Source organism: Gymnoscopelus braueri (assembly GCF_963280865.1).
Source record: "Gymnoscopelus braueri genome assembly, chromosome: 12".
NCBI classification, from domain to species: domain Eukaryota; kingdom Metazoa; phylum Chordata; class Actinopteri; order Myctophiformes; family Myctophidae; genus Gymnoscopelus; species Gymnoscopelus braueri.
The window spans coordinates 34145258-34155257 of record NC_137614.1 but is presented as its reverse complement, the minus strand read 5'-3'; the positions used below and the strand labels follow the sequence as shown (position 1 = coordinate 34155257).

The 10000-nt window shown below is 45.5% G+C and overlaps 1 protein-coding gene across 1 annotated transcript in view; it reads right to left on the bottom strand.

Annotated features, from left to right (window-relative positions):
• The window catches only part of skia (v-ski avian sarcoma viral oncogene homolog a), a 76181-nt gene that overhangs the window by 19427 nt on the left and 46754 nt on the right, over nt 1-10000 (bottom strand). The gene's annotated exons all lie outside the window — the stretch shown is intronic.

The following is a 10000-nucleotide window of genomic DNA, read 5'->3' as shown; positions in this document are numbered from 1 at the left end:
GACCGGAGGGTGTGTAGCCAGCTGGCATAGTGTGGGTGAGGGCAGACGTGCATAAATACACAGCGCATGTCCACAATCGCAACACGCGTGCGTGCACACACACACACACACGCTGCCAGTTTGATTTCCACAGTGTTACTTACGGAGCACTGGAGGACCAGCAGGCGTGTTCGGGTGCCCCAGTCAATACAGACTGCTGCAAATTGTCACATGCCATCACATGTGACAATCTGAAGCCTGATTTATACTTAATCTTAAGTGTGGAAGCAACACACAGACGTTCAGCCATAACAGCGTCGTACAAGCTTGCACTGCAAGGAGCGTGAGCATACATGAAGGCACGCACGCACACACACACACACACAAGCACACACACACACACACGTGCATGCATACATGTTTGCATACTAGCACTAAGTCACACTAACACACACACACACACACACACACACACACACACACACACACACACACACACACACACACACACACACACACACACACACACACACACACACACACACACACACACACACACACACACACACACACACACACACACACACACACACACACAAACATGCACATGTGTGCCCTCTGCACACACCCACACACAAGCACAAACACACCAAAAAGCAAACACACCCTCTCTCACACATCAAAGGGCTGCGAGCGGCGGGTTTAAGTTGTGGAGACAGGCTTCATCCCATAACAATAAATCACATCAGAGCACCTAAAACAAACTCCCAACCGTTCCCAGCGATGCCAAGACAGACACCCCAAACAAAACAGATAACAGGGTGCACACACAGGCTGTCCCTGCCTCCATCACTTCAAACACACCCACCCCGTTCCCTCTACCATGTCACTAATCTAACAGGATGTGACTGGGATATGATTACGTTTTCCACAGTAGGACGTGGGACTGTGCTATTAATCTTTTTTTTTCACCCCACCCACCCCTTCCCGACTTTATTAGGAGCTGGCGATATTTTCTTGAGTACGCTGAATAACTTGATTACATCATGTCTATTTATTATTGAGTCTCAGCAGTGCTTGGTTGACTGCCTAGTCCACTGGCTCTGTCTTTTCGCTGATAGCTAGCGAGCTAGTGGCTAACGGCTTGGCATGGAATATCCTGCATCGTCAAAAGGGAGGCTGAGCGGATTTAGGAAGCGGGGCCTGGCAAGTCAAATCCCACCTAGTCTTTAAGGCATCATTATGCCTACTAAAGCCCCTGGAGCCCGCCATGACTGTGGACGGGAACAGGCCACCAATTACAATTGTAACCTCACTCGATGCCCACTGCAAAGCACCTCTGTCTCTCTCTCTCTCTCTCTCTCTCTCTCTCTCTCTCTCTCTCTCTCTCTCTCTCTCTCTCTCTGTCTCTCTGTCTTGAAAGCTCCATAACATCTCACGACTGAAGTACTCCTGAGCTGCCTTGGCACAGAGGGGTGAGGGTTACCGGCATTACCCAGCGGCCCTAGTGGGGGAAAAAAAAGAAAAGCTTCAGTGGCTTTTCCTTACACAACACACAGACATGGGGGGGAGAATGCCCCTTGGGACGGTCATTCGCTGCCAAAGTGGTCTGCAGTGAGTCGCCAGCTGATGAATTGCTGATAGCGCGCTCTTCAACAATCCCCTGGCACTTGAGACGCAGAGGATAATAAGAGGATTTGGAGGAGTAACAGAAAGGTGTGTGAGCGTAACAAGGTGTGAGTGTTGGAGGGCTCTCTAGGCCCCCTCATAACCGAAGTGGCACTCAGAGGAGCAGTGATTCGCAGCCCTGAACCGCAGGATCGTTCATTCAACACAGAACACCTGTGACGATGACTATATCGTTGCTATCGGGCGGAAACCTTGTATGTTCAAAATTGTTACCTTTTCAGGTAAAGGAAAGAAAAAGGTCATCATGATCCTTTAGTCTCAAGCTCTTTTTAATACTTTTCATTGTTAAATATGTATAAAATCCACAGACTTAACCACTTAAACCAAAATTGCAAAAGCAGATATACAAGCTCACAAAGTGTCGCAATGTGGCATGTTGCAAGCTTGTAGATTGTTTACTTGACACTGACAATGAAGTAGGGCATTAATTGATTGAAAATATAAACGTTGAAATATGGAGATAAAGGTTTTCCGACCGACAGCAACAATATGTTTGTATTTAATCACTGTAGGATGCGTGATTGTCAGTCCGTAGCAAGCATCTCTGTCTATAGCAAATGTACGCTATAAAAACAGTGTGTGTGTGTGTGTGTGTGTGTGTGTGTGTGTGTGTGTGTGTGTGTGTGTGTGTGTGTGTGTGTGTGTGTGTGTGTGTGTGTGTGTGTGTGTGTGTGTGTGTGTGTGTGTGTGTGTTGTCTGTGGCTCAGTTTTGAGCACACGTCTTGGACTCCGATCAGATTCCTGGCACTCCGGTTCCCCTCACACTCCCCCACAGCGCTCGCTCCTCTGCAGGACTGCGGCAGTAACAGTCAACGCGTCAGCTATGGTGACAAGAGCCGGCTCTCATTTCCATAAGAAAATCCACCCAAATCCTCTCTCTCCCCTAGCAACCCAGAGCCACGCATAGGATTATGATGGGAGGGGGGGGGATCAGATGCAAGCCGCACTCCCGTTGCCCTTCCTTCGTTCAAAAATCATGACCCCGGCTGGGTTTTAAGTCTACGCCGTCGCTGTAATCATTCAACGGCGCCGTTTAGAATATCAGGACTTCCTGTTTTTTTCCGGTGGGATCTGGTGAGACGCGTAGGATCAAGTTGGAGGCAGGGCCGTGGGAGGGATTAGGCTCTTTGAGGGATTGACACCGCGGGGAGGTCAGTGATGATAGTCGGGGCTGAGCCGTCTGCTGAATCCACTTGATTAAAACGTAAAGCGTACCACTCGCAGACGAGGAAACAGTCATGAGTCATATCCTGTGCGGTGCAAGCGGTGTTAAAGGCCTCGCAGACATGTAATCTGTAATCAGACATTTAGTGACTGAATACTGACAACCAAGAGCTTCACGCTTGTAAGGGGGCGGAGATGGTGAAACAGGGCCATGGGGCAGTTTGAAAGTTAGCCAAAGAAATTAAAAGCATCTTTTTCTTAGAAGAAACTGGGGAAATTCGTTTTCAGGGAAAACAAGGGGGCAAACATCCAGTTCAACAGCTTGCCGTCACCCTCGCTAAATATCTTTAACTACTTGTCAAAGTGCTAGCCCTCCCCCGGCTCTATGTGAACAACCATCCTTTCAGAGACCAGAGTACAAATGGCCAAAGGCTACACCCATTTTACTTCCTCTCAGTGCATGGCAGGGTAAGGTCAGCTGTCAGCCATTAACCAAAAAATAAAAAACATGACATGTTAGCCATCGTCTCTCTTGTGACCGAACCTCAGGCCACAAGGCTCTGAGCCTGGGGTTCGGCCCCCGCCATCAGAGAAGCCCCTCGACATACACAGGCCCTCACTGAGTTCTCTGCACACGTGCAGACAGCGGCTCCCCTATATGCCGCATAAAAGGGCGGCTGTATCTATTGATGGCTTGTGTTTGTTGTAGTTGGGCATTAAGTGGGCTGCGTGTAGCCAAGCTAATGCATTCACAGACATGGCAGGTGGGTAAAGAGTGTCATGCTGAGGTCTTATACATGCAACCATACACCATACATGCACCAAGACACAAGCAGAAGTCTTCAAGTGTTGCTATGTGCAGAGAGACTGTGAAAAACAAGGGGGGGGTGTCACTAAATGCATGGAACACACTGCGTTAAATATGGTGCTATACATCCTATACAACAGCCATATACTAAGACTATGCTAGAGAGTCCCTATTTTGGGCATTTCCTTAGATCATTTTTCAAAAGAATTTCAAAATATAATAATAATAGCAGATCTACAAGCTCACAACACGTCGCATGGGCCATTTTCAGTATTTGACTGCAGTATACCGGGCTTAAGTGGTTAACCACGATTATTGTAAAGGGCCACAACACCTGAAACAAGACAATTTCTGCAAAAATGCTTTGCCTCTGATCATCTAGTCAGTACTCATAATAATATTGTGATCACAGAACATTACATTCTGCGATAGGGAGTATCCAAGCAGAGTCCCTGCTAGTGCTACAGTGGCAGTGAAGCGCTGCTGTTGGAGCAGTGTACTCCACTCCAGCACGGCTAGCTTTTACGCTTCTCTTCACATTTAGAGCACAAGACAGTCAATAGAGGGGCAGCTGTCACAGCAGCCAATGCCCACTGTCGACCTGCCTGTCACAACCGGCTACTAGCGCACACACAGTCGAAGGCCACAACGCTCGAACTAGCATCACCACCATTTGCATTATTTGCTTTTTATCATGGCTGCTCACCCTTTTCAAGTCATTGCATCCAACTGCGGCCAGCCATTGCTTTCACTGCACTCAGACAGTCAAATGTTATGGAAATAAGGAGACGGGAGGCGTCTCTTTGCATATTTACAGCTGGTGCACCAGTCCAAGGTCCTTTTTGCTGTTGGTGGGAAAAGTGTTTGAAGTAGCTATTGGCATAATACCAATGTCTGATGGCTCATTTGCAAACCACTAGAAAGCAAGAGCAGCTGAATTCTCCCCAACTAGCGTGCATTTGAATGCAAGTCTATCAGACAGGAAGTTGCCAATCGTGAGGCAAAATGGGGAAGCATCAACAAGAGACATAAGGTCACGTCCTGCTTGAGTGGGACATTTTTGGGTGACCTTTATGAAAACATTGAGACATGTTCCCACAATTCCGCAGCCAGAAAAGCCACGATGGCCATTACAAGTTATTAACTAAACTGCGAGTTTGCCGCACAACTGCAGCGCTTGGAAAAATCTCCCAAGGGGGCCAGGCTAAAAAAGACATGGGGGAGCCAACCTGTGCTGTAATGACCGAGCTATTTCGGTATTCCAAAAAATGGAAAAAAAGAAAAAAATTGTACGAGAAGCTGCACAACTGTCACTTGCCTTTTCTGAAGTGCGACACTCTCCGTCGAGACACTTGACACACTGAGGGTAGGTGACAGAAAATGGCTGCCACTGCACATGTGCTGCATATGCATAAGTCACATCTCAAAGTCTGCTGTGGCTTACACGGACAGGGGGAAGCATAATGGTGTAGGTTGTCAGTGTGCTCTCCAGTTGCACTGTGATAGAATGTTTTTCGACAGCTTTCAGACACTTGGCACTAATGATGTTCTGCATGCCCTGTGGGCAGTTGGGATTTCTTCCCCCCCTGCAACCCCCATCCCCAACACAACCCCCTCCTCCTCCTTCCAATCAGAGCACTGAACAGTTTAACCGGTGGCCCCCACAGACAAGCAGAAACACGCCAGCTCCATCAAATTAACCGCTATTTGGGCCTGGGTCAGAGTTGAGAACAGAAGCACTGCTGCTGCTGTGTGGGAATAAAGACATGGCTGGCCCTCTCAGTTCTGCTGAATGAATAGAGGAATGTGCCTCGAGCTAGATCACACACACGTTGCTCAAATTACACTAGCTGTGTCATTTTCTATTTCAATTAACCACATAAAAAAATTCTAATTCAAATTATTTTCAATTATTTTTTCAAAAATAGCAGCTCTACAAGCTCCCAATGCATCGCAATGTGATTCATCGTAAGCTTGTTGATTGGCCAGTTTAGCAATTTGCCATACGACCAAGTGGTTAATTATTATGTGCAATGCATTTCATAATTCATTCCAACAAACAAACAACCAACCACACATCAGAGCTCATGTATGTGTCCTTTTCTAATCTATAATGCTCTTGCACTATGCTTTGTGGACAAGCAGGCCTCACTGTGCAGTGCTGTTGCTCACGTCCAGCGGTATATTCAGCCTCTGTGTTGTTGTGTCTAGTCGGCGTCGCCTACGCGACGTGAAAAGCTTAGTTACAGCCAGCCGGTTGTCAGCTAGAGAGCAGACATGAGGGACAAATCAATGAGCACCAGCACTTCCCCTCAGGGGAGGGGAGGGCTATTGTAAATCAATTGCCAGCCAATTCATTTTCATTGATAGCATCAGAATAATGACATGGTGCAATAAAATGATAATCGGGGCCTTTTAGCCACGGAAGGCAGAGGGGTCGTTTGGCGATATGGGCCGTTGGGACGTGTCATTGGCCCACATTTCCTCCGCTGCCGCTCGTACTACTGAGCATGTGCACACCTGTGCAGCCACATTTGCTAGACAGAGCCTGTAATGATGCGTGGCTGGTTATGTGGAATGCACCGCATGTGTATTAGAGGCTTTGTGTGTGTGTGTGTGTGCGCGTGTGTGTGTGTGTGTGTGTGTGTGTGTGTGTGTGTGTGTGTGTGTGCGCGTGTGTGTGCGTGTGCGTGCGTGCGTGTGGAACTGGAGCGCCATGGGGATATCTCACGTGCCGCAGTGCCTCTGATTTAATTCCAGAGATATGCGTCCCAGCGACAGGGGCAGATGGGGCGGTGAGCAGATTTAAATCTCAGCGGCTAACCTTGCACCAACCCAAACAGACACGCTTTAAGTAAGCTAAGACAATTACTGCACGCTTCCAGCTGGGCCGGGTAAAAAGAAAATAAATAAAACAGATGAAAATTAACACCACGTTCAGATGATTTTATTTGAACATTCCACGCACTGCCCCCCGAACCCCCTCTAACCAATCAGAATGAAGCCATATAAAATCACGGGGGTCACAAGCTCAGGTCAACAACTGAATCAGCATAATTGGATGAGCTATGGGTCTTATATGCGATAGCAGGAAGGTGGTAATAAGATGATCTCCCGCAGTCAGATAAGAAACATGTAATGTGTTCCTATAGATAACCTCTGCATACATACAGGGTAACCTCTGTATGGATACATGTATCCACCAGGCTGACGTTGAGGTATTCACTCCAACCCACAAACTGACAAACAAATAATGGCAGATGCCCAAAAAACGCCTCTCGCGACCATCTGAAGCAGCAAGAAACTGGAATGGGGCACTGCCAGACGGGGCTCTACTCTTCGTCTTGCCCTGCATCCACAAGCACATAAATGCCACTGAAAGCATGGGAAGAAAAGACAACATTGATAACCATTCCGCTGCCAGCTTCCATACAACACACGCAAACATCCCTTTGCCAACCTCCGTGAGTGCCAACTTGGCAGCAAGCTCAGAATTTCAGAAAGACAGCGCTATACCAGTCGGTGGCAATCACCCTCCCCGTCTTTGATCTGTGACTCAAAACTCCTCTACCGCGAATACCTGTATGAACGGTGGCATACCTGGCAGTCAGCACCTGCCTTAACCCATTGATACCTGGAACGCATCTGTGTCACTTTAGATGTCTTTGGCTATTCAAAAATAGCAGATATACAAGCTCATAGCGCGGCACCAAGTGCCGCGCTATGAGCTTGTAGATCTGCTATTTTTGAAAAATCTTGAAAACATTTTTTTTTAGATTTCTTTTCCAAAAACTGTTATGATTTTATTTAAAGAATCTCAGGTCTTAATGGGTTAATGAAAGAGAACCACACCGCCATCTATGATTCAAGAAAACTGAAATGACTCCAGCAGGCCCGATCAAATGTCATTGAAAGCCCTGCAAGGCTCCATTGAGACATATCTATCAGGCCTTGCCCATCTGCGCCACAGGGCTACAGATGTGTCTTATAAAAGCTGCAGCCATGGAGATCTGAAGCTAGAATTTAATTAGCTTTGCAGCATAGTGCATGTGCCTGGATGGCAGGTGGAGGATTAATTGGGTTAAATTAAGTAAGTGGTAAAATCATAAGGGGAGGTGGGGGAGGGGAGGAGGAGGAGGTAGCGTTAACTTTCAACCTGACGTTCCTATTTTGGCCATATCATTATAGGCAAACATTTACAAATAAATAGCCCAATTCTTTTTTTTAAATGCCAGTAACAATTCCTATGAAGCCCATGTCTATAATGCATTATGAACATACTTATTATAATCTGCTTATAACACTGTATAATTATAGTTATAAGAAATAGACTGATAATGCTTTATAACAATAATAACCATACAAAATTATGCATTTTACAATGACTTATAAGGTCAAGTAAATCATTGTAATCTGCTTATAATACTGTATAATTACAGTTATACGCACTCATAAGTACTCATAATGCAGCCTTTTATAATTACTTAATACAATATAATACAAAATAAGTACTGGTCACTCACAGCCTTTTTCCTTTGGCCAAGAGTGTATTATAATTCTCACAGTTTTATAAGGCATTCTAGTGTGATTTTAAGTCACTATAACTGGGTGCTTTAAGTAAAGTGAAAACAAAGCATAAAACTATGCAAAAACAACACAAAACTTCTCTGCCAACAACTCATTACTTTACGTAAAGCACCACTTATAGTAACTTATAATCACACTATAATGCATTTTAACAGCGATTATAGTAGAATGTGTCGTTTAATGCCGCTGCGTTAACGTTGGCAAGCATTAGCCACAGATACTCTTTAAGGGAACAGTGCGAGTGGGGTCGTGGTTGGGTGGTTAAGTGGTACCTCAATGGACCACAGATGAGTGAAAAGACAGCGTTCCCATTGAAGTCTTCCAAAGGGCATTTTTTGGGGGGGGTGAAGTTGGGGTCAGGTTGTTGTTTTTATTGGTTTGCCAAAGAGGACAGTTGTGTCTGTTGCGGGAGTTCACCTGGAGGTGAGCGTGCAGACCGTAAACAAGTCTGAAGTTTATAGCCACTATTTGGGTTTGTTGTTCCACTGCATTCTGGCCCCAACTGCTCGCCGGGGGCCACAAAGTGACGATAGAGACAAGTAAAAAAGCAAGGGCGCCGTAAAAGACAAAGAGACGTAAAAGCTCATGTGGCTCACAAGGGGGCCAACTGGGCACTAAAATCCTGGGGTCAAACAGAGAGCAGCACCCGGTCAAGCTGGGTGTCCTCCTGGCCTGCTCGGCCATCTTGGGGTTTTAGCACGTTCTGCTTCGTTCCCGCTTTTTTTCCTTTTTTCAACCTGGTACCATTATGGCAACTGAGAACATTGGTTCTATGGGTCTCAGAGCGAACTGTCTGTGACGAGCTTAATGTGTTTTGGACAATTACAAGTGGAGTTAAAACCTTAACCCTTTAAGACCGGGGGACGCATCTGTGTAACCACTTTATCCATATTTTATACTTTTGGCTATTCAAAAATAGCAGATATACAAGCTCATAGCGCGGCACCGAGTGCCGCGCTATGAGCTTGTAGATCTGCTATTTTTTTTTTAAATCGCGTTTTTCTTTTTGCAAATCTTTGAATATATGTCTATAAAGCAATTGTTTTTTACTCAAATCTTTGCTTCTGGGGGTCCCTGGATTTTTTTTTTTTTTAGATGGGGGTCCGCAGCCAAATACATATCGTTGTGGGGCTCCTTGACACTGACATTAATATTATAGCAACATAAGTGTTTCAGAAAACAGTTTTAAACTGATTTAGAAGACATTTGTAGAATCCCCAGAAGCAATATCATTTTAGCTAGAAATGCTCGCTTTTAATATATATATATTCAAAGATTTGCACAACATTTTTCACGATTTTTCAAAAATAGCAGATCTACAAGCTCATAGCGCGGCACTCGGTGCCGCGCTATGAGCTTGTATATCTGCTATTTTTGAATAGCCCAACGAAATCAAAAAATGACACACAGATGCGTTCTCAGGTCTTAAAGAGTTAAGAGGTGCCGATCGCTCAGAGATCGGAACATGGCACATGGAATTTGTCGTTTAATGTTGAGGCGTTAGCAGCACAGAGGCATGTCATAGGAGAAACCTTTCCAAAACCTTTCAAAATTATCATATTTCCTTTTGCATTATTATTATTATTATTTATTTTAAAACCAAATTCTACGCATTGTGAGCTTGTAGATCGTCTATTTGTGCTATTTATTTTTGTATGACAAAGTATATAGGGTTTAGAATAGGGCAGTGGTTAAGGGGATTGCAACGAGTGAAGTGGTTGGGTGGTGACGGGACAAGGAAACTCCATTAGCCATACTCGGCCCAATCACATC